At 44.4% G+C, this 21641-nt stretch overlaps 1 protein-coding gene across 2 annotated transcripts in view; it reads right to left on the bottom strand.

The window, feature by feature from the left end:
• Positions 1–21641, bottom strand: part of LOC135506196 (serine/threonine-protein kinase PAK 6-like) — a 39837-nt gene that overhangs the window by 13126 nt on the left and 5070 nt on the right. The window contains exons 1-2 of one of the 2 annotated variants that reach the window (XM_064925695.1): positions 18190–18368; positions 11365–11498 (exon numbers count right to left, since the gene is read on the bottom strand). The gene's annotated coding sequence lies outside the window, so the exon portion shown is untranslated. Of the gene's footprint in view, positions 1–11364; positions 11499–18189; positions 18369–21641 lie in introns of those variants that run through there. The other variant, XM_064925693.1, reaches the window with a different exon arrangement.

Here is a 21641-nt window from a genome sequence, read left to right as displayed (position 1 = left end):
AGTATATCAAGAACACACACACACTGACACACACACACGCACACTCTCTCTTTCGGTAGTGACACGCTCAAGCAGACATGCAGGGAAAGATACCCTCTGGTACGTTGCAGTCAATGGGAAAAGACGAGTGTCACAGGGTTGATGCTTCAGTGAATACATTGCATTCAATGAGGTAAGATTAGAATCACAATATGGACGCATAGACAAAGCCATCACAGAAATGACACCCTCCCTCCCTCTCCATCTCTTTCTCCCTCCTCTCTCTATATTTCTTTCTCTCTCTCCTTCTTCACCCTCCCTCTAATCTATGTATTTTTCTCTCTCTCTCCCACCTCTCACGCCCCTCTCTCACTCCCACCTCACTCGCCCTTCTCTCTCTCCCACCTCACTCGCCCCTCTCTCTCTCCCACCTCTCTCTCACACCTCTCTCACTCCCACCTCTCTCGCCCTTCTCTCTCTCCCACCTCTCGCTCCTCTCTCTCACCCACCTCTCTCACTCCCACCTCTCTCGCCCCTCTCTCTCTCCCACCTCTCTCGCTCCTCTCTCTCTCCCCACCTCTCTCGCCCCTCTCTCACTCCCACCTCTCTCGCCCCTCTCTCTCTCGCCCACCTCTTATTGGTATGGGAAACGTGTTAACATTGCCAAATCAAGTGAAATAGATAATAAACAAAAGTGAAACAAACAAGAAAAAAAATGTACAGTAAACATTACACTCACAAAAGTTCCAAAAGAATAAAGACATTTCAAATGTCATATGATGTGCAAATAGTTAAAGTACAACAGGGAAAATAAATAAACATAAATAGGGCCAAATAGCATTCTAGTTGGCTCTGTTTTTGGTTGATTATTTTCAATGTTTCAAGTAATTATCTCGTGATTTGGTTGGGTGGAATTGTGTTGCTGTCCTGTGGGGTCTGTTTGTGTTTGTGAACAGAGCCCCAGGACCAGCTTGTTAGGGGACCCTTCTCCAGGTTCATCTCTCTGTAGGTGATGGCTATGTTATTGGCAGGTTTGGGAATCATGTCCTTTAAGGTGGTTGTAGAATTTAACGGCTCTTTTCTGGATTTTGATAATTAGCAGGTACCGGCCTAATTCTCCTCTGCATGCATTATTTGGTGTTTTGCATTGTACATAGAGGATATTTGTGCAGAATTCTGCATGCAGAGTCTCAATTTGGTATTTATCCCATTTTGTGAATTCTTGGTTGGTGAGCGGACCCCAAACCTCACAACCAGAAAGGGCAATGGGTTCTATAACTGATTCAAGTAGCCAGATCCTAATTGGTATGTCGAATTTGATGTTCATTTTGATGGCATAGAAGGCCCTTCTTGCCTTGTCTCTCAGATTGTTCACAGCTTTGTGGAAGTTACCTGTGGCACTGATGTTTCGGCCAGGGTATGTATAGTTTTTTTTGTACTCTAGGGCAAAGGTGTCTAGATAGAATGTATATTTGTGGTCCTGGCAACTGGACCTTTTTTGGAACACCATTATTATTGTCTTACTGAGAATTACTGTCAGGGCCCTGGTCTGACACAATCTGTGCATTAGATCTGGGTGATATAGGCCTTCCTTGGTTGGGGACAGAAGCACCAGCTCATCAGCAAACAGCAGACATTTTAATTCAGATTCTAGTAGGGTGAGGCTGGGTGCTGCAGACAGTTCCAATACCCTCGACAATTCGTTGTAGATTTGGGTGATCAGTCCTTGGTTACAAATATTGGGGAAGATGCCAGAGCTAAGGATGATGTTAAAAAGTTTAAGTATAGCCAATTGTAATTTGTGGTCTGTATAATCATTATCATTTCATTTAGGATACCATCAACTCCACAGGCCTTTTTGGGTTGGAGGGTTTGTATTTTGTCCTGTAGTTTATTCAATGTACCTCGAGAATCCAGTGGGTACTTGTAGTCTTTAATAGTTGATTCTAAGATTTGTATGATCATGTACATGTTTTTACTGTTTGTTCTTTGTTATAGGGCCAAAAAGATTGGAGAAGTGGTTTATCCATACATCTCCGTGTTGGATAGATAACCCTTCGTGTTGTTGTTTGTTAGAGTCTATGGATTCTTCAATTACATTGAGCTGATTTCTGACGTGCTGTTCCTTCTTTTTCTGTAGTGTATTTCTGTATTGTTTTAGTGATTCACCATAGTGAAGGCTCAAGTTTTCTGGGTCTCTGGGTTTTGGTTGGATAGGTTTCTCAATTTATTTCTTAGGTTTTAGTATTCTTTATCAAACCATTTGTCATTGTTGTTCATTTTATTTAATTTTTTCATTTTTAGATTTGATAAGAAAGCTGAGAGGTCAAATATACCTTTTATGTTTTCTACTGCCAAGTTTACACCTTCACTATTACAGTGAAACATTTTGTTCAGGAAGTTTAGTTTTTTTGGTACGTTTCCACAATACTTTCCTTCCATCTATAGCATTTCTTAATATTATTCAGTTCATTTGGCTTTGATGCCTCATGATTGAGTATAGCTCTGTTCAAGTAGACTGGGATTTTGCTCCCCTCTCTCTCCCACCTCTCTCTCAGAGTAAAGATGTGGAGATGAAGCAAGGGTTAGGGTTAGGGTTGATTTTCCACTCTCCCACTACATGGTAGAAAGGTAGGCCTCACTTGAAGCCTGGCCTAGAGTTAATGTGCTTTTGAGTGACATCGGTAGAACAGTTGAGGCTAGAAACAAAATTCACACAGGATCGTTCAACAGACGCTTCCGATGAACGCAAGGCTACATCTGACCATGTGAAATGAACTCTTCACAGAGAACAAGGCTTTTCTTCCATAGAAAAGCATTACCTACAGCCCTCACATAAGTATGAAGCCCCTGTTGACTGTGATTGAACCGTCATTGCAAAAAAACAAATTGTGACCATATAGGGATGCCCTGTATTGAGGTTCAGCTTCCTGTGGCAAACAGAAAGTGTCTTACTTCATCTTCAACATGGTCCTTTCCCTGCAGTAACACAAAAACACTGTCTTCCATCCTCTATAGAACGGTCATTTCTGAAGAACGTACAGACTTGACAGGGGACCGTTAAAGAGTGTCCCCAGTAGGCTGTACATTGAATTTCAGCTTCCTGCGATTACAGGAAGTGACTGAATTGGGGGTCATAGGGGTCACATATTTTTCATATTTGGGATTGGGGGACTGTCATGACTCGGCATATAAAATGTAAACATTTATCCATGATTTTGTCACTTCTAGGTTAGACAACTGCAATGCTCTACTTTCCGGCTACCATGGTTAAAGCACTAAATAAACTTCAGTTAGTGCTAAATACGGCTGCTAGACTAGAACCAAAAAATGTGATCATATTACTCCAGTGCTAGCCTCCCTACACTGGCTTCCTGTTAAGGCAAGGGCTGATTTCAAGGTTTTACTGCTAACCTACAAAGCATTACATGAGCTTGCTCCTACCTATCCTTCCAATTTGGTCCTTCCGTACATACCTACACGTACACTACGGTCACAAGACGCAGGCCTCCTAATTCTGTTATATCTGGAGTATTTCTCCTGTCTTATTCGGTGTCCTGTGTGAATTTAAGTATGTTCTCTCTAATTCTCTCTTTCTTTCTCTCTCTCGGAGGACCTGAGCCCTAGGACCATGCCTCAGGACTACCTGGCATGATGACTCCTTGATGTCCCCAGTCCACCTGGCCATACTGCTGCTCCAGTTTCAACTGTTCTGCTTGCGGCTATGGAACCCTGACCTGTTCACCGGACGTGCTACCTGTCCCAGACCTGCTGTTTTCAACTCTCTAGAGACAGCAGGAGCAGTAGAGATACTCTTAATGATCGGCTATGAAAAGCCAACTGACATTTACTCCTGAGGTGCTGACCTGCTGCACCCTCGACAACTACTGTGATTATTATTATTTGAATATGCAGGTCATTTATGAACATTTGAACATCTTGGCCATGTTCTGTTATAATCTCCACCCGGCACAGCCAGAAGAGGACTGGCCACCCCTCATAGCCTGGTTCCTCTCTAGGTTTCTTCCTAGGTTTTGGCCTTTCTAGGGAGTTTTTCCTAGCAACCGTGCTTCTACACCTGCATTGTTTGCTGTTTGGGGTTTTAGGCTGGGTTTCTGTAGAGCACTTTGAGACATCAGATGATGTAAGAAGTGCTATATAAATACATTTGATTTACAGGTAAATGCTTACTAAGTTAAGAGATCTATCCAAACAATGCAGAGTTAAAAAGTAACAAAAATTTGCCCAACAAAATGTTAAGGAAATAGTAACACAATAAAATAACAAAAAAATATACAAGGAGTACCAGTACTGAGTCAATATGCAGGGGTGCAAGGCAGTTGAGGTAATTGATATATGTACATGTAGGTAGGGGTAAAAGTGACTAGGTAATCAGGGTAGATAATAAACAGAGTAGAAGCAGCATGTGTGAGGAGTGTGAAAGGTGTCTGTGTGTGTGTGTAGCGTCTATATGTGTGTGTGTTTTGTGTGTATGAGCGTATGAGTGTCTGTCTGTCTGTCTGTCTGTCTGTCTGTCTGTCTGTCTGTCTGTCTGTCTGTCTGTCTGTCTGTCTGTCTGTACGAGAGAGAAGGCGAGAGAGAAGGCGAGAGAGATGAGTGGAGGGGGAGGCAGGGAAAGGAGGGAGAGAGAATGGAGAGAGAGATGAGTGGAGGGGGAGGCAGGGAAAGGAGGGAGAGAGAATGGAGAGAGAGATGAGTGGAGGGGGAGGCAGGGAAAGGAGGGGGAGAGAATGGAGAGAGGAGAGGGGTGCGGGGGGGAAGCGGGTGAAGGAGGGAGAGAGAATGGAGAGAGGAGGGGTGTGTGGGAGGGGGAGCGGGTGAAGGAGGGATGTGGGAGTGAGGAGGGGGAGAGAGAGAAGGGGGTGAGGGACAGGGAGGGAGGCGAGGGAGGGGAGAGAGAGTCAACAGACAGACAGAGGTAGGAAAATAAAGAGGGATAGAGAATGGAGGGGGGGAGGAGAGAGATAAAGAAGGGGAGAGTGAGGGAAGGGGAGAGAGAGGACAGAGAGAGGAGGGAGAGGGAGAGAGAGAGATGAGGTTGAGGGAGGGTAAGAAGGAGGGAGAGAGAATAGGGGGGAGTTAGGAAGGGGGAGAGAGGGGAGGGAGTAAAAGAAGGGGGAGGGAGGGTGAGAGAAGAGAATAAGGGGGGATAAAGAGGAGGTAGAGAGTGAGAGAGACATGAGATAAACGTTTTTTGGGGCCAGTGCTACAGAGGGCTATATCGGTCCATTGCAACACAGCTAGTAAAGGCTCAGTACAATACCCTAGTGATAAAAACATAAATACACAACATTACATTTAAAAAAATAAAATAAAATGTATTCCGATTTTTCAGGGGGTGCTGCAGCACACCGTTTTCTCTCTCGCTCTGTCGGGCCACACCTCCCTTTGTTAATTTGAGAAAGATTTCAAGGCTATACAGTGTTTGTTTACATTTACTTTGTTTACAAATAATGGAGTTTAAATGTTGGGTTCTTCCATACTGTAGTCCAAAAATGTATGTAGAAACTGCAGATTGCCCATTTAATGATTAGGAGGGAAAATATAAACTGGCCTTAGATCAGCTTATAGGGTCAACTTCCCTACTCTATCTCCTTCTGTTAGCACAACGATAATGGTCCCCTTTAAGCCATTACTACACTACATAATCAGTCACGCACCACAGCATTACTACACATGCTATTGTTAGCTGTCTGTCACTTTCTGCACTAAGAAGCACTGCTAGGACGGGCACCTGAGCGTGATTGTTCTGTTAGGGTTTCAAGGCCGTTTTCCCCAGACCCAGATTAAGCTGGTTCCTGGACTAAAAAGCACTTCCATAGCATATTCTCCATTGAGAGTGTTTTTTAGCCCAAGAGTTAGGGTTTGAAAAGATTTCAGCATCAATGACACAATAGGCGACCTGTCATAACCTAGAAAAAAACGGATCGGAAGACGCTGTGCTGTCTTATCCAGTGGAGATGGATTGATCTCCAGAGAGTATAGAGAGGATGTGAATTTGGTAGTTGTTTACTGCTTCTTCAAATGACAGACATGACTTTAGCGCTTCCAGGAAGCCTTTAAGGTTTTGACCACGTGTGTATGCACAAGGTTGAGCATACATGTGCATGCACGCAGGACTAGTCAATGGTGTGTCTTGTAACCTGTCCAAACCACAGGCCCTACTTTCCTGGCTATGTTTTTCTTTAAACGCTTGTGTAACAAACTATGATAAGTCTCTTTGAAACTTACATGTCCCACTTCACACCAAAAAACAAACTATCAACAGTTTCTCACTAAATGTTGAAAAGGCTCTGAAACCACGATCAAGCTAATTATTTCTACATCATATTATATGACAGGGAGTTCCGGTCCTGGCTGCTCCACTTCTCAATAAATAGTAAAACAAATCCCTGGATTACAAAATGTAACATAAATATCTTCCTTTTCAAAAGGACGGAAACCAAAACTGCTACCAGTGTTGTACTCTCTGTAAGTACCAGAATTTACCGTTTGCCAATCCACATAGACAAATATCATCTAGATACCTGTAGAAACATGACAAAAAATATATACTTTAGAAAGAAAATGTATCCATGTGAGAGACACAGACTTTATTGAAGACTCATGTCTTCAGTAGGTCCTATGATTGAGTGTAGTCTGACCCAGGAGTGTGAAGGTGAACGGAAAGGCTCTGGAGCAATGAACCGCCCTTGCTATCTCTGCGTGGCTGGTTCCCCTCTCTCCACTGGGATTCTCTGCCTCGAACCCTATTACAGGGGCTGAGTCACTGGCTTACTGGTGCTCTTCCATGCTGTCCCTCGGGAGGGGTGTGTCACTTGAGTGGGTTGAGGCACTAACGTGATCTTCCTGTCCAGGTTGGTGCCCCCTCGGGTTCGGGGGAGATCTTCGTGGGCTATACTCAGCCTCGTCTCAGCGTAGTAAGTTGGTGGTTTGCGGAGTTGGCCCAGTCTAGGGGTATCGTTGGACGGGGCCAGTGTCTCCCGACTCCTCCTGTCTCAGCCTCCAGTATCTATGCTGCAATAGTTTGTGCTGGGGGGCTAGGGTCAGTCTGTTATATCTGGAGCAATTCTCCTGTCTTATCTGGTGTCCTGTATGAATTTAAGGATGCTCCCTCAAATTCTCTCTCTCTCTCCCGAAGGACCTGAGCCCTGGGACCATGCCACAGGACTACCTGGCCTGATGACTCCTTGCTGTCCCAAGTCCACCTGGTCATGCTGCTGCTCCAGTTTCAGCTGTTCTGCCTGCGGCTATGGAACCCTGACCTGTTCACCGGACATGCTACCTTGTCCCGGACCTGCTGTTTTCGACTCTCTCTCTACCGTGCCTGCTGTCGCTAACTCTGAATGCTCTGAATGCTCCATTCTACAGAATTTTTCCTAGCCACCGTGCTTCTACATCTGCATTACTTGCTGTTTGGGGTTTTAGGCGGGGTTTCTGTACAGCACTTTGTGACATCGGCAGATGTAAAAAGGGCTTCATTAATATATTTGATTGATTGATTGATAATTCGGGCATTGTTACTTCCCCAAATGACGGTGTGATAATGGCTCTGGAGGGGATGGCTGTCGTTTTACGGTCTCCTAACCAACTGCCCTATTTTGTTTATTTTTTTTGCATTGTTTGTAGCTCATTTTGTACATGTTGCTGCTACTGTTTCTTGTGACCGAAAAGAGCTTCTGGACATCAGAACAGCGATTACTCACCTCGAACTGGACTAAGATTTTTTTTGAATGAGTCCGACGTGAAGGATGTACTGCTTCGTCGAGACAAGGCCCAAATCCCTGTCATTTGCCTGAAGAAAAGACGTAGAAAAAGAGGGAGGGCGGGGTGCCTTGTAATAATTTGCCAACCAGTGGGTTAAACCACCACTACCGTCCATATAATTGGCCAACGTGCAAAGCATTGGAAAACAAACGGGACATTCTACGTTTAAGACTATCTTACCAACGGGACAGTAAAAACTGTAATATCTTATGTTTCACTGAGACGTGGCTAAACGACGACACAGATTATATAGAGCTGGCTGGCTTCTCCATGCATTGGCAGGACAGAGCAGCTACTTCTGAGAAGACGAGGGGCGAAGGTGTATGTCTAATTGTCAATAACTGCTGGTGCACAATGAGGTATTGCTCGCCTGAGGTAGAATACCTCATTATAAGCTGTAGACCACACTATCTACCAAGAGAGTTCATATCTATATTATTCATAGCCATCTATTTACCACCACAAACCGATGCTAGCACTAAGACCGCACTCAACGAGCTGTATAAGGCCATAAGCAAACAACAAAATGCTCATCCAGATATTGCACACCTAGTGGCCGGGGACTTTAATGCTGGCAAACTTAAATCCGTTTTATCTCATTTCTACCAGCATGTCACATGTGCAACCAGAGGAGAAAAAAAACTCTAGACCACCTTTACTCCACACACAGACACAAATACAAAGCTCTCCATCGCCCTCCATTTGGCAAATCTGACTATAATTCTATCCTCCTGATTCCTGCTTTCAAGCAAAAAAAAGCAGGAAGTACCAGTGACTCGCTCAATACGGAAGTGGTCAGATGACGCAGATGCTACGCTTCAAGATTGTTTTGCTAGCAAAGAATGGAATATGTTCCCGGGATTCATCCAATGGCATTGAGGAGTGTAACACCTCAGTCACCGGCTTCATCAATAAGTGCATCGACACGGATTACAGGCAACATTCGCACCGAGCGAAAGGCTAGAGCTGCTGCTTTCAAGGAGCGGGACACTAATTCGGATGCTTATAAGAAATCCCGCTATGCCTTACCACACCGGCTCTGATGCTCATCAGATGTAGCAGGGCTTGAAAACTATTACAGACTGAAAAAGGGAAACACAGCCACGAGCTGCCCAGTGACGCGAGCCAACCAGACGAGCTAAATGCCTTTTATTCCCGTTTCGAGCATGCATGAGAGCCCCAGCTGTTCCATACGACTGTGTGATCACGCTCTCTGTCGCTGATGTGAGCAAGACCTTTAAACAGTTCAACATTCACAAAGCGGCCTCCCGTCGCAGTGCTAGCTGTGCCACTAAAGATCCTGGTTCTAGTCCAGGCTATGTCGTAGCCAGCCGCAACCGGGAGACCTATTGGGTGGCGCACAATTGGCCCAGCGTTGTCCGGATCATGGGAGGGTTTGGCCGGCAGGCATGATCTTCTCCCATCGCGCACTAGCGGCTCCTGGGGTGGGCCGGGCGCTATGCACGCTGACACGGTCGCCAGGTGTATGGTGTTTCCTCCGAGACATTGGTGCGGCTGGCTTCTGGGTTGTGTCAAGAAGAAGTGCGGCTTGGTTGTGTTTCAGAGGGCGCACGGCTCTCGACCTTCGCCTCTCCCTAGTTTGTTTGGGAGTTGCAGCGATGGGACAAGACTGTACCAATTGGATACCATGAAATTGGGTAGAAAATTTGAAAAAATTAATAAAATTTAAAAAATACATAAAAATAATAAACATTCACAAGGTCGCAGGGCCAGACGGATTACATGCTTGGACAAACTGGCAAGTGTCTTTACTGACATTTTCAACCGAGTCTATAATACCTATATGACTCAAACAGGCCAGATCCTCAAAAAGTTCTACAGCTGCACCATCGAGAGCATCCTGACCAGTTGCATCACTGCCTGGTATGGCAACTGCTCGACATTTGGCCGTAAGGCGCTACAGAGGGTAGTGCGACGGTCCAGTACATCACTGGTGCCAAGCTTCCTGACATCCAGGACCTCTATACCAGGTGGTGTCAGTGGAAGGCCCAACAAATTGTCAATGACTCCAGTCACCCAAGTCATAGACTGTTATCTCTGCTACCGTACGGCAAGCATTTCGGAAGCTCCAAGTCTCGGACCAAAAGACTCAACAGCTTCTACTCCCAAGCCATAAGACTGCTAAACAATTCATCAAATGGCCACCCAATCTATTTTAAATGGACCCCCCACTTTAGTTTTTACACTGCTGCTACCCGCTGTTCATTATCTTTGCATAGTCATTTTAAAAATGACCAAAAGTAATCTGTACCCCTGCACATTGACTCGGTACCAGTGCCCCGTGTATATTGTAATGTAATTTTCTTGTTACTTTTTGATTTTATTATTATTTTTTACTTTAGTTAATTTAGTCAATATTTTCTTAACTCCATTTCTTGAACTGCACTGTTGGTTAAGGGCTTGTAAGTCAGCATTTCACAGTAAGGTCTACACCTGTATTCGCCGCATGTGATAAATACAATTTGTTTTGACAAAAAGAAGGGATGTAGTTTGCTCCCTGCACCTGATAATTGCAGACAAGAATGGCATTTATAAAATGCCAAAATGTGACACTTTGATCAACTGTTCAAGGCCCACATTGTCATCACTCTGCCTAGGGCTAGAATGGTCACCCCACCCCTCTTTTGTTGTTTAGTGGTACAGTTCATGACTTAGAAGTGCTGGTTGGTGTATCTCCAAGTCCAGGTAGGGTTGCCAGATGCAACATAACGTCTCACTAAAGTAGGTAAGTCAATATTTATCTAAGGTCGGAAAGTAAACTAAGGGAGCTGTCCCGAGAAGTGGGATATTGAAATGACACATTCACTCTGAGCTAAACGGTTGTATCAGTCTCACTTACTGCACTGTACTGAATGTCCAGAAGAGGTTACATTTTGAACGAAGGTCAAGGTTACAGTTACAACAACTAAACATGGTCAACAAAACATTTATTATTAGATTTTTTGTCATGGTTCAGTCATGCCACTGAACCAGGAGTTTATTCTAATAGTATTTCAGTACTCCTACCAACATGAATCTTTCTCTAAACTGGCCATACTACACTAATGTCCCTTCACTCAGCCCTCTCTCATAGTTGCATCTCATTAAAGCACACTATTCACAAGATCAGAGGGGTCGTCACAGTAACTTGTTATGACACTATACATAACTGATTCTGCTGCCCTCATGAGCAAAGTATTCTGAATAAAAGTTCTGTGCGGGACATCTGAGAAAGAAACGGACAACATTTCAACATTTCAAGTCAATTAATTATATTAATTAAAAGGGGAGGTTCATTAATTTATCTCCAATGATGGAATGTTCAATTCTTGAATTGAGATGAATGGCTTAACTTTATTTCAAAGCTACCTACAGGACTTCATAGCACAAATACTTATTTTATCATGTACTCATTCTCCATGTTTCATATAAAATATATTGATTATAATGTACAGTTTCCATATCTGGTGTCAAACATCACATAATAAACAGATGAGCCACAGATCTCGGGACATGCTGCAGTTGAAATATAAATATTGTCAAGAAACAAGTGTCTTCTGGAGGCTAGAGAAGAGAGGAAGCTGTGTTGAGTCTTACCTGTCTTTACCGTAGTCTTGGGTCTTCTGCCTCTCTTAGTCCCTTTTTAATCCCGGACGAGCGAGGGCTTTATGTCCAACGTCTGTCTGTCCGTCTACCCTTAACCCACCACTGGGGTCTTAATGATTCTCGACCTGGAAGGGAAAGAATTTCTTAGATGAAACAAATGTTATTTCCTTTCCCTCTCCCTCGCTTTATATCCCTCCTACTGTTTGATCTGCGGGTGTGGTGGAGGATACAGAGACAAGAAATTAGATCTAGAATAGTGTCGCTCATCTGCCGCTACGAAGGATCTCTTCCACTCCTCCAACTGGCTTTATCCAGAGTGTAGATAGTGGAGGCTAATGGATAATAATGTGTCGTGGGATCCCTGTTCAAGTCGATTTATTACACTTGATTTATCCCCAAGGGCCAATTATTTCTTAGATTTAACAGGCATGGCATGCAGACAACACATGACAACAGGATAAATACACCTCCTACAACATATGCCATACTGTTCGTTGCATGAACAATATGTTGACTATTTCATTGTTATTAGAAAGATGTGCAATTATGAGTGTTCAGGAGATGTACTTCAATGTGCATACAGCAAAAACACATCTGTTTCTCCAAGTGGCCATGGTACGAGTCTCAAATGCAGTGGTGTAAAGTACTTAAGTGGTACTTTAAAGTACCAAAAGTTTTTTTGTGGGGTACATGTACTTAACCTATTTATATTTTTTGACAACTTCTACTTTTACTTCACAACATTCCTAAAGAAAATAATGTACTTTTTACTCCATACATTTTTCCTGACACCCAAAAGGTACATTTTGAAAGCTTAGCAGGACAGGAAAATGGTCCAATTCACGCACTTATCAAGAGAACATCCCTACTGCCTCTGATCTGGCGGACTCACTAAACACAAATGCTTTGTTTGTAAATGATGTCTGAGTGTTGGAGTGTGCCCCAGGCTATCCGTATATTTAAAATTAAAATTGTGCCGCCTGGTTTGCTTAATATAAGCAATTTGAAATGATTTATACTTTTTACATTTGATACTTAAGTACATTTTAAACCAAATAGTTTCAGTTTTCCCACCACTGCCCAAACGACGCCATATTCCCTACAAAGTGCACTACTAAGTAGTGCAATACATAGGGAATACAATTCTATTTGGTATGCGCTCATGGTGAGTCATTGTCACACTGTAGAAGATAAGACTTATTGGGCCAATATCTCATCATGTAGACAAATACAGACAGTACAGGAAGTACACTTCAGTGGATGAAACCAAACACCAAAATAAATGAATTGACCATAAACCTACAGGGTAGATGATCCTGGAGACGGACTGGAGCCTGCAGGATACGGTGCACACATACCAAAGAGAGGAAAGCAGAAGAGAGAGGAAGAGAGAGAGAGAGAGGGAGAGAGAGAGAGAGAGGCAGAGAGAAATAGAGAGAGAAATAGAGAGAGAAAGGAAGATAGAAATAGAGAGAGAAAGGAAGAGAGAGGAAGAGAGAAATAGAGAGAGAGTGGAAGAGAGAGAGGAAGAGAGAAATAGAGAGAGAGTGGAAGAGAGAAATAGAGAGAGAGTGGAAGAGAGAGAGAGAGAGGCAGAGAGAGAGAGTGGAAGAGAGAGCGGAAGAGAGAGAGAGAGAGAGAGAGAGAGGCAGAGAGAGAGGAAGAGAGAGAGAACGGCTGAGAGAGAGAGGGGCAGAGAGAGAGAGAGAGAGGAAGAGAGAGAGAGGCAGAGAGAGAGAGGAAGAGAGAGAGAAGAGAGAGAGGCAGAGAGAGAGAGAGAGGCAGAGAGAGAGAGGCAGAGAGAGAGGGAGATGAAGAGAGAGAGAGAGAGAGGAAGAGAGGAAGAGAGAGAGGAAGAGAGAGAGGCAGAGAGAAATAGAGAGAGAAAGGAAGAGAGAGAGGAAGAGAGAGAGAGAGGCAGAGAGAGAGGGAGAGAGAGAGAGAACGGCAGAGAGAGAGACAGGAAGAGAGAGAGAGAAAGAGAGAGAGAAAGGCAGAGAGAGAGAGAGAGAGGAAGAGAGAGAGAGAGAGGCAGAGAGAGAGGGAGAGAGAGAGAGAACGGCAGAGAGAGAGACAGGAAGAGAGAGAGAGAAAGAGAGAGAGAAAGGCAGAGAGAGAGAGAGAGAGGAAGAGAGAGAGAGAGGAAGAGAGAGAGAGAGAGAGAGTGTGAGGCAGAGAGAGAGAAATGTCTGCTATTTCATGATTCCAGTTATGATGCATGGTTCAGAGTTGTTGTTGTCATGACAACTCCTTTAAAATAGTAAAACAGCAAATAATTCCAGTTTCAGATAATGAATAGGCTAAACATTTCACAGCTTAGAATCTGTCTCTACAGCGCAGCTCTGGATTGGTATGAAAGCTAGTTCCTGTGACAAGACAACATACAGTGAGCCAGGTGCTCCTGGGATGGTTGTTGACGTTTTGAGTAATGTCTCCACTCACTGGTGGGGGGGGGGGGGGGGGGGTGATGTCATTTCACCAGGAAAGGTCATCCACAGTTATTTTGGTTGGAGGATACCAGGGTTGCATTCATTAGGGCACACACCTTAGACAAACGTCTTGCGATGGAAAATGAAGAAGAAAAAGAAGACAAGTTCAGTTAGTCCCTTCCTGTTTAGTGGGTTTTCCTCTGTTTGGTGCTTAATGAACATGACCCAGGCGTTCCACAGACCAAACAGGTTTAAGGGGATCTGGGACATCTCTTGGTCTTTGTGTTCATGTCACAGTCAGTAACCTAAGTCAGGGTTTCCCAAACTCGGTCCTGAGTTGATTATTTGAATTAGCTGTGTAATGCTATCAGGCAAAAACCAAAACATGCACCGAGGGGGCGCAAACTAAGACGGAGTCTGAGACCGAGTTTGAGTCTGCGTCTAACTATTCATGTAGGAAATATCTTCATAGTGACTCACATAGCTTGTAGTATTATTTCTACAAGAGGAAAGCCCCCCCCCCCCACCATATCATTAGCAATGAACTAGTAATAATATTTCAAGCTATTAACATACCTCAAATGATATCATCATTACCATCAACCATCAGGTCTGGCAAATGGCTTAATGCAAATGTAGCATCCAGAGTGTGCAATTTTAAAGGTTAAAAGTTATTTACATAAAATAAAAAAAACTTTTACCCCTTTTTCTCCCCAATATCATAATATCCTATTGGTAGTTACAGTCTTGTCCAATCGCTGCAACTCCCTTACGGACTCGGGAGAGGCGAAGGTCGAGAGCCATGTGTCCTCCGAAACACGACCCTGACAAGCCGCACTGCTTCGTGACACACTGCTCGCTTAACCCGGAAGCCAGCCGCACCAATGTGTTGGAGAAAACACCGTCCAGCTGGCGACCCAAGTCAGCTTGCCGGTGCACGGCCCGCCACAAGGAGTCCCTAGAGCGCACTGGGACAAGTAAATCCCTGCCGGCCACATCCTAACCTGGACGATGCTGGGCCAATTGTGCGCCACCTCATGGGTCTCCCGGTCACGGCCGGCTGTGACACAGCCCGGGATCAAACTCGGGTCTGTATTGACGTTTAAAGTTAAAGTTGTTAACTTTTTTTCTTCTTTTTAAAAAAAATACTGGGGTGAGTTTATCCACATCCAATAATTTCATTTTCAAAACAAAATCACACTTGTGTCTCGTACCACGAGAAACACGCCTTGTCCCGTTCCCACACACATTGTTACTAGTGTCAGTCTGAGCATTTAGATACAGTAATACATTAACTGTTGTTCTTTGAAGCGTCACACCAGCATCTAACTTTACGTTTTCTGATGATACAACAAGATCTCGGCCTACTGTTCTCATGGTTTTGTTGTTAACACAAGCCTTACGGTAAGTTTGAGATAGGTCACCTGTCGTTCCTCTGTCATGTCCTTGTTACCACTGGCAGAGTTTGAGATAGGTCACCTGTCGTTCCTCTGTCATGTCCTTGTCACATCCGACAGAGTTTGAGATAGGTCACCTGTCGTTCCTCTGTCATGTCCTTGTTACCACTGACAGAGTTTGAGATAGGTCACCTGTCGTTCCTCTGTCATGTCCTTGTTACCACTGACAGAGTTTGAGATAGGTCACCTGTCGTTCCTCTGTCATGTCCTTGTCACAACTGACAGAGTTTGAGATAGGTCACCTGTCGTTCCTCTGTCATGTCCTTGTCACAACTGACAGAGTTTGAGATAGGTCACCTGTCGTTCCTCTGTCATGTCCTTGTTACCACTGACAGAGTCATGTTAACCATACAGAACACCTAAGTAGCTTTTAATTTGAACTTTAATTTGAAATTGTTTTTTAAATTCTTTTCCCCTCTCTCTTTTTTTGAAAGGTGCTTAAAAATATGTATTATGTTATTATCATTGAAACCCATATTCATATTGTATGGACAAACCCCCTAAGATGTGGTATAGTGACCAGTAGAAAAACGTATGTTTGATGCTAACTTGAAGGATTTAGGATCTATGCCTTTGACACCACCGCTATGTGAGGTTTTCCTTTATACTATTGCTGTAGGACGAGGACTAAATACCTGAGGAGTCCATGCTCCTTACAGGCTGCATGACCAGACATCTCTGAGATGCCTCACTTTTCAAAACAACGCATATCCAACTCAACTGAGCTGCCAACAGCCAGTTGAACTGCCAACAACTCAACTGGCAACACCCAGTGTTCAACTAACAAGTTAACTGTTGAAAGGTGCAGCAGCCTAGACTTGTCATGAAGAATGCAGATATTTAAAAAAGAATGTAGTTAAATTGGGACTGGTGAACTACAATGTGCTTTTGGAGTTTGGCACTGATCAGGAGTCAGCTGTAGTTATTGTATTAAGTCACATCCTGTCCAATGGTGGTAGTGGTGGTACAGCACAGATATCAACCTGACTAAATATCAATGCATCTCAAATGGGTTAACTGGTGTGTTGATTACAGCATTGGTGATAAGCCAAAAGAATAGTGCCAATTTAAACAGGGGTATATTCACTAAGAACCAAACGGAACCGAACGGAAGCAAAATGTTGAAACGAGGGACTAAGATGAACTTGTCCCATATGAAATGCTTGTTTTTGTTACAAGAAGTTTTCAGTTGCAAAATGTTTTGCTATGGTTTGGACTAATGAATACACCCCAGGTAGGTAACAGATAAGTAACAGTACCCAAGCACAGTATCAGTGCCCCAGTAACCACCTGTTTCTTGCTTTTGTGAATCCTGAAGTGAAAATAGAGGATAAACCCTCTATTGAAATGTATCCCTTTCCCATTGTACACTGTCCTCCACCCAATACATGCACTGTCCTCTACCCAAGACATGCACTGTCCTCCACCCAAGACATGCACTGTCCTCCACCCAAGACATGCACTGTCCTCCACCCAAGACATTCACTGTCCTCCACCCAAGACATTCACTCTCCTCTACCCAAGACATGCACTGTCCTCCACCCAAAACATGCACTGTCCTCTACCCAAGACATGCACTGTCCTCCACCCAAGACATGCACTGTCCTCCACCCAAGACATTCACTCTCCTCCACCCAAGACATGCACTGTCCTCCACCCAATACATTCACTGTCCTCCACCCAATACATTCACTGTCCTCCACCCAAGACATGCACTGTCCTCCACCCAAGACATTCACTGTCCTCCACCCAAGACATGCACTGTCCTCCACCCAAGACATGCACTGTCCTCCACCCAAGACATTCACTCTCCTCCACCCAAGACATGCACTGTCCTCCACCCAATACATGCACTGTCCTCCACCAAAGACATGCACTGTCCTCCACCCAAGACATGCACTGTCCTCTACCCAAGACATGCACTGTCCTCTACCCAAGACATGCACTGTCCTCCACCCAAGACATGCACTGTCCTCCACCCAAGACATGTACTGTCCTCTACCCAAGACATGCACTGTCCTCTACCCAAGACATGCACTGTCCTCTACCCAAGACATGCACTGTCCTCCACCCAAGACATGCACTGTCCTCCACCCAAGACATGCACTGTCCTCCACCCAAGACATGCACTGTCCTCCACCCAAGACATGCACTGTCCTCTACCCAAGACATGCACTGTCCTCTACCCAAGACATGCACTGTCCTCTACCCAAGACACGCACTGTCCTCTACCCAAGACATGCACTGTCCTCTACCCAAGACACTGTCCTCGAAGACAATAATTATATTCAATTGAAGTGTTGGTTCTGTTTGTTTGATATTCATTTCTGAAGCCAAACATCCCATGTTTTGTTCCATCTGATCTATGTTCAATTCAGCATTGGGGTCAATAAAAAAAGTAAACCAAATGTAGTTTTTGAATGGACCCCAACATTGATTTGAACATGAATCAGATTAAACATAACTTGGGATGTTTTACTTCCTGAATTGACCGCAATTTACCCTGATTCAAATGTCAGCTCAAGCACCAGATAGAGTTGCAGTACTCCAATCTCTGTACAATGACTGGCAGAGCTACATAATGAGCTACTGTATGCCTTCCAACAGTGTTCATTGTAGCAGCCTGATGCCTTGTCTGTATCGTAGCGTATCAGAAGCAACCCTTTTGAAAACACACCAAAGAGAGACTCAGAGAAGAAGACCAGAAGCCATTCCCACTACCAGCTCAGGGACAGTCCCCTCAGGCAGTAGTACCCTGTTGGATCTCTCTCTCTATTCTGGCCTGGCACTGTTGTTGGAAAACTGCATGGTTCATTGCTCTGCTCTCAAATTCTGTAAAATGAACAGAGGTACTTGCTAGAGCGGGTTCTAAGAGAGACGAGAGAGGTGGTGAGCAGAAGCAGTAATTTCAGTTCCGTTTGTTCACTCACCTGGTGGGAAGGGGTTTAGCTTCTTTGGGAAGGTGAGGGGAGAGGGGGAGAGGGATTGGACCGGATCGGTGGATAAAGCTGGTTCCTCTGTGGCATGACGATGATCTGTTCCTCCTCCGTTTACTCTATTCTAACGCTTGCCGTTTTGCCACATGGTCTGTAATGACTCCTCTCTCTCCTCCCCCTCTTCACCTAGCCAATGGAGCGTAGCTTTTTCTTTGTCCAACTCGCTCCCTTCTACCTCACAGTGCCTCCTCCCTTCCCCCGCCAAACCCCTGTCTCACCTCTTTCCTACAGGTAAGAGAGAGGATGAGAAGAAGAGGAATCTGAGACAGAAAACAGCTCTTACATCATTACCATCACCGTCTAATGAATGTGGCTCCTCTGTGAGGGAGGTTGGAGTGGGAATGTGGTCTTTCTCTCTGACACAATTCAAATTGTATTTATCACACACTCCGAATACAACTGGTGAAGACTTTATAGTGAAGTGCTTGCTTACAAACCTTTTCCAGTGATGCAGAGTTTTAAAAAATAATAGAAAATAGTAACTAACACAAGAGGAATCAAATAAAATACACAAGAATGTTGCTATAAATACAGGGAGTAACAGTACCAGATCAATGTGTAGAGGTACACCATATGACCAAAAGTATGTGGATGCTTATCGAACATCTCATTCCAAAATCATGGGCATTAATATGGAGTTGGTCCTCACTTTGCTGCTATAACAGCCTCCACTCTTCTGGGAAGGCTTTCCACTAGATGTAGGAACATTGCTGCTATAACAGCCTCCACTCTTCTGGGAAGGCTTTCCACTAGATGTAGGAACATTGCTGCGGGGACTTACTTCCATTCAGCCACAAGAGCATTAGTGAGGTCGGGCACCAATGTTGGGCGATAAGGCCTGGCTCGCAGTCGGCGTTCCAATTCATCCCAAAGGTGTCTGATGGGGTTGAGGTCAGGGCAGTGTGAAGAGCTGTCAAGTTCTTCGACACCTATCTAAACTAATCCTTTCTTTTTTTTCTTTTTTCAATTTGACCCCTTTTACTCCCCAATTTTGTGGTATCCAATTGTTTAGTAGATACTATCTTGTCTCATCGCTACAACTCCCGTATGGGCTCGGGAGAGACGAAGGTTGAGAGTCATGCGTCCTCCGATACACAACCCAAACAAGCCGCACTACTTCTTAACATAGCGCCATCCAACCCGGAAGCCAGCCACACCAATGTGTCGGAGGAAACACCGTGCACCTGGCAACCTTGGTTAGTGCACACTGCGCCCGGCCCGCCACAGGGGTCGCTGGTGCGCGATGAGACAAGGATTTCCCTACCGGCCAAACCCTCCCTAACCCAGACGACGTTAGGCCAATTGTGCGTCGCCCCACGGACCTCTCGGTTGCGGCCGGTTACGGCAGAGCCTGGGCGGGAACCCAGAGTCTCTGGTGGCACAGCTGGCGCTGAACAAATCCTTTCTGTATGGACCTCGCTTTGTGCACGTGTGCATTGTCATGCTGAAACTGTTGCCCCAAAGTTGGAAGCACAGAATCATCTAGAATGTCATTTTATGCTGTAGTGTTAAGATTTACCTTCACTAAGGGGTCTAGCCTGAACCATGAAAAACAGCCCCAGACCATTATTCCTCCTCCACCAAACTCTACAGTTGGCACTATGCATTGGAGCAGGTAGCGTTTGCCTGGCATCCGCCAAACCCGGATTCGTCCGTCGGACTGCCAGATGGTGAAGCGTCACTCATCACGCCAGAGAATGAGTTTACACTGCTCCAGAGTCCAATGACGGCGAGCTTGACGCCACTCCATCCGACGCTGAATATTGCGCATGGTGATCTTAGGCTTGAATGCGGCTGCTCGGCCATGGAAACCCATTTCATGAAGCTCCCAACGAACAGTTCTTGCGCTGATGTTGTTTCCAGAGGCAGTTTGGAACTCGGTACTGAGTGTTGCAACCGAGGACAAAATATTTCTACTCGTTCAGCCCTTGGCGTTCCCATCCTGTGAGCTTGTGTGGCCTACCACTTTGCAGCTGAGCCGTTGTTGCTCCTAGATGTTTCCACTTCACAATAACAGCACTTACAGTTGACCGGGGGCAGCTGTAGCAGGGCAGAAATTTTACTGTCTTGATGGACAGGTGGCATCCTATGACGGTGCCACGTTGAAAGTCACTGAGCTCTTCAGTAAGGCCATTCTAATGTCAATGTTTGTCTATGGAGACTGCATGGCTGTGTGCTCAGTTTAATACACCTGTCAGCAATGGGTACGGCTGAAATAGCCGAATCCACATACACTATATATACAAAAGTATGTACACAAAGGCAGGGTAAAATGACCAGGCATCACGATAGATAACAATAACAGTAAAATGAAGAACAGAGTAGCAGCAGCAAATGAGGAGTGTAGAAGTGTGTATGTATGTATGTGTGTTGTGTATGTATGTATGTTGTGTATGTATGTGTGTGTGTGTGTGTGTGTGTGTATGTATGTGTGTGTATGTATGTGTGTATGTATGTGTGTGTGTGTGTGTGTGTGTGTGTGTGTGTGTGTGTGTATGTATGTATGTATGTATGTATGTATGTATGTATGTATGTATGTATGTATGTATGTATGTATGTATGTATGTATGTATGTATGTATGTATGTATCTGTGTGATGCGTGGGTGTCCGCGTACGAAGTTTTGGAATGTGTGTGTGAATGATTGTGTATATATAGTCTAGTGAGTGTGTATATGGTGTGTATGTACAGTTGAAGTCGGAAGTTTACATCCACTTCGGTTGGAGTCATTAAAACAAGTTTTTCAACCACTCCACAAATATCTTGTTAACAAACTATAGTTTTGACAAGTCGATTAGGACATCTACTTTGTACATGACAAGTAACAACAATTGTTTACAGACAGATTATTTCACTTATAATTCACTGTATCACAAATCCAGTGGGTCAGAAGTTTACATACACTAAGTTTACTGTGCCTTTAAACAGCTTGGAAAATTCCAGAAAATGATGTCATGGCTTTAGAAGGTTCTGATAGGATAATTGACATCATTTGAGTCAATTGGAGGTGTACCTGTGGATGTATTTGAAGGCCTACCTTCATACTCAGTGACTCTTTGCTTGACATCATGGGAAAATTAAAAGAAATCAGCCAAGACTTCAGAAAATAAATTGTAGATGTTCATAAGTCTGGTTCATCCTTGGGAACAATTTCCAAATGCCTGAAGGTACCACGTAACTGTCATACCACTCAGGAAGGAGACGCGTTCCATCTCCTAGAGATGAATGTACTTTGGTGCGAAAAGTGCAAATCAATCCCAGAACAGCAGCAAACAACCTTGTGAAGATGCTGGAGGAAACAGGTACAAAAGTATCTATATCCACAGTAAAACGAGTCCTATATCAACATAACCTGAAAGGCCGCTCAGCAAGTTAGAAGCCACTGCT

This window comes from Oncorhynchus masou, chromosome 19 (genome assembly GCF_036934945.1).
Source record: "Oncorhynchus masou masou isolate Uvic2021 chromosome 19, UVic_Omas_1.1, whole genome shotgun sequence".
Classification (NCBI taxonomy): Eukaryota; Metazoa; Chordata; class Actinopteri; order Salmoniformes; family Salmonidae; genus Oncorhynchus; species Oncorhynchus masou.
Note: the sequence above shows the minus strand (reverse complement) of the source record. Positions and strands in the feature narration are given on the sequence as shown.